Below are 4,389 nucleotides of genomic sequence, written 5' to 3' on the forward strand. Positions count from 1 at the left end.
TATACGTAATAGATCCGCTGATATCGCCTTATCTGCAAAACAACTCATATTCCTTTTTGAGTCTGATGAACTGGTTTAGCAGAGTCAACTTTGATCTAGCGCGCTTTCTGGTCACTGCGTACAATCAATCGTGATATTTCTTGCCTTGTAAAAAACATCTTGCATTGCGAATCTCTCCTCATCTTTGATGGTGTCTTTGTAGTGATCATTGGAGTCTGATGTTATTTGACATGGAAGCTAAGATTGTTTACTACGCAAACTCCGGGCAAAGCAGGGCATTTCACGGTCGTGTAAAAATGTAAGGTCCATTTGGGTACATTTGGAAAGCAGTGTAGTGTCTCTTTGGAATGTGTTGCTGACTCAAGTGGTTATGTATGTAGTGCCGCGAAAAACCTTGTATGTTGTGTAGAGCATCTTTTGTTAGAACATGATCTAGGAAATGTAGTCAAGCACGAACGGGTAACCGTGTCCATGCAGACTAATGACTATAGCTGTGGCTGACGAACCTGTTTAAATGCCGTGTTGCTCATCAGTAAAATTATGGATATACCGAACGTAAGTAATCTGCTGTTTTATTGTTTGCTACAATGTATGTATGAAGCAACAGATGTCTGTATCACGCTTCTACAGGAACTTTGATGACATAACTACACCAACAACAATGTGCGACATTTTTCTGTAATGGCCATCCAGCATATTATAATCTCAGTAAACAGACGCACAAGAGAGGAAGCGGCGAGAGCTGACGAGTTCGAAGAGGCTCGAATTAACAAAATGACCCAACGCCACAATCAGACTCAAGAAGAAGTTCAAAATATGCAAGAAGCAATAAACCAATATAATGCGAACGCCGCAGAAGTAGAGGAATGGGCTGCACGTCGACGGCAAGAGCAAGAACAGCGTGAAGCTTCACAGGTGCAAGAAGCATGGGAAGCCATGGAAGAGGCCCATGATTTCGAGCGACGCGAAAGGATGCCTGAGACCAGCGTCCCCAGAGGCAGAGGTAGTAGCAACCGGAGCAGAGGGCAAGGGACGAGTAGCACAAACCGGGGGAGAGGACAATAGCTGGGAAAGGGAGCAAATTACTCTTGACAGATACAACACAATATGTAAAGTTTTGAAACATTGAAAATGTACATTTTTGAAACATTGTTTGAGCGCCAAAAAATATCTCTGCATTAGTCATTTTGAAGAGTACATCATGGTTTGCATGGCATCAAAGCTCTTTGCGTGCACAAGGTATGTGACCTAGCTTCCGGTGGAAGCAATTAAGTGAAGTGTATTTGTTATGGACTCCTTGCACAATGTTGTTTTCTCCTTGCACCTTGGAATTTGAAAAGAAGAAAAAGTTAGATTCAGTCATAGTGTATTAAAGACAATCAAAATTTATCGATTTAGTAAGCAACTTTCTATTGTTGAGACTGAATGCATACAATTCCGGCAAAAGTGGAAGTTCTTCACATGTAAGATCTATCATGAGTTGTGCTTGACATTGTCTCCACATCACAGTAAGTAGGCTGTCTCGAAAGTAGAGTTCCATTGATAAAGGTTTGTTCTCGAGGCTGTTCTCTGTATCTTGGTCGAGTAGAATAAGCTGCCCACTAAGAAGATGATATCTAATATAGTAAAATGATACTAAGAAATTTTGAGAGCTTATAATGAACTTGCAAATTATGGACTTCTTTTGCAAAATACAGATTTTGTTCTGTGATTGTTTCCTATCCCAGTTATCATCTAAAAAGTCCAAACAACTCTCAGACTTGCAAATGAACATTGTTGCGGTAGTTCTTATTTGTTCATCGAAGAAAAAATCTGCAAACACTTCAAGAGGCATAAATAGTGCGAGCCGAACTATTTTTGTGGCAATTGAATACTTGAGGGACTTTTGTATATCTTGAAACAACTTATTCCTGAAGCTTTCACTAGTTTGCGAAGTAGGCAGGGACCAATCCTTGCTGTCAAAGGATGGAAGTGACAAAGGAGCTACACGACCCCAACCAATGGATGTTCTCGGTTCCACATATGATATATCATAAAAGAAAATTTCATTATCTGCAAGTTCCTTGTGTTGTCTTCCTCGGTACATTTGCTCACCAATAAATGCATGGAAAGCATCAAAAATCCCAACTATACTCTCAACTGGTTGCCAATCTGTCCTATTCGATGGATAAATATCTGAAACATACCAAAGATGATATCCACCACTTAATATTCGAATATAATCATGCACTAAGCGAGATGCTGAAATAACTTACAGTTGGATCGATGCCTTGGAAAACTTGGAGGAGATGTTTGTAACCTTAAGTCTGCATGCTGGAAAGCATGTTGTATGAGGACCTCTTTCACCCGCTTGCTTTGTGCACACACTTTAAACTCTTTAACTTGACCCTTGAAAGCCTCCACGAAATCATTGCGTTGCCTCCTCTTCCTCCTCCTAGTTTGCAGTAGAACCCAACTTCCGATAGTTATACGAGATGGAATCCATGCTTGATCGTCTGTAGTATAACTGTTAAAAATGCTAACAGAGTCAATGGTAGTGCTAGGCCTTCGAGAAGTAGACATGGTTTGCAGTAGAATTAATACATAGAAAGGTTAGCGCAAATATAAAAAAGGGAAGAAGTTTTGAGAGGGAAGTAGAGCTACTCAAAGTCATATTTGGGCGAGAACAAAGTACTAGATAGAGTCTTCAATGAAAGTTCTGAAATTCCTCGGTACATAGTTAGTACGACTTACGGCATTTATGCCTTGAAAGCGTGAAATTTTGCAATTTGATGAACCAAAATAAAATTTCCTCCCTTTTTTTTGAAAGAGCTTGACTCCAAAATGTCGATTTTCAATGTAACGTTAGCCTCTTCCTCATTGGTCGAGCGCCACTCTCTCTCTAGAACTAAAAGGCCCAAAAGTGAGTCCAACTTTCTCCTAATGAAAGGAAAAATCCACTCGCGCAAGGAATATTGACACACAGAACACCTTCAATAAGAAATTGCGGAAGGAGACCCTTCAAGATAGCAGAGGACCGATGTCTAGTCTGCACATTCAGAAAACTGTACTGAACTCATTTTGCTCTGTCACCTTGGGCATTCCATTTGAGGCTATAAAACGAGGAAGAAAACTAGGATCTGGGTCATATGGAGACACTTATGAATGCAAGATCGAAAGGATTTCTTTCCTTCCGTCCAACAATGTGTATTGCTGTAAGGAATTCAAAGGTCAAGCAAAACAACAATTCAAATCATTCGCAACCGAGAGCAGTGTTGACCTCAATCATCGAGGTATTGTGCGTACTCTTGCACATACAAATCAATCACCATGGATACTTATATTTCCTTATTTCAATGGATCTTCCCTTGGCGATTTGATGGAGTGTGTGCCTACACCTTTTGGAAACAGCAGTGAAATTGTACTTGCAATGGGTGATCAAAAACACAAAAAACCAACTGAACTGGAGTTGTAGCAATGCAGGCTTATCATCAATCATGCTTTGTCTTTGATTCATGCACTAATAAAAGCTTTGTCATTTGCACATGAGAATGGAGTTATTCACAATGACCTTCACCCTTGGAACATTATGCTAGACTTCACTAGAGAGGGAATACCAAGAGGATATTCCAGAATCTCTCTCAATCTTCTTGGCCCAAACATAAAGACTATGCGCTGCTGGAAAAAGATCTTCCTGGACACATGAACATTAATCTGAATTCTTTGAGTTAAATGAAAAGGAGTGAACTGAGGGCCATTTTGATCATCCATTAAAGCCAACCATGAAGCTCCCAAGAAGGCACACCTGACTCAACCTCTGATTTTGCCAAAATTTCAGCAGCATAACAGCATAAATGGCTCAAAAGACCAAAAGACCAGCCATCATAACTTGGAAAAATTTTGACAGGGTTTCCCCAGAAGTAGAGCAATGAGAACCCAAAATATAGACTGTATCTGTATGCATAAACTGTCAACAATAGAACCCGAGCATCAAGTAGGACTCACTAGTACATAGCCTATGGCGAGGTCACAAAAAGGGTGCTCCAGATACCTGTATCACCGAAAGAATCTCCACATTTGAGAATCCCCCAGCTCAATAAAAACCTCACGCTATCGACCCTCACACGAAGGCTAATGCAAATCGCATATAGTCAAGTCTCAGAAATGACTATCTTCCAGACCAAGTCTCAGAAATGGCTGGGACTGCCAAATACAACCAAGTATGGCTCCACAAATGCGTACAATGGCAATTTCCACAAGTAACGTACAATCCAACAGACAATGCGCTCAAACAGGCGCCAAGTGATGCATACCCACAACAACTGCAAGTGACATCACTGCTAGTATATCACTGTACTCCAGCTACGTGTACCTGTGTGAATCACCTGTACCTGTACCTGTAACCTGTAA

This window comes from Adiantum capillus-veneris, chromosome 30 (assembly GCF_014529385.1).
Source record: "Adiantum capillus-veneris isolate H3 chromosome 30, ASM1452938v2, whole genome shotgun sequence".
NCBI classification, from domain to species: Eukaryota; Viridiplantae; Streptophyta; class Polypodiopsida; order Polypodiales; family Pteridaceae; genus Adiantum; species Adiantum capillus-veneris.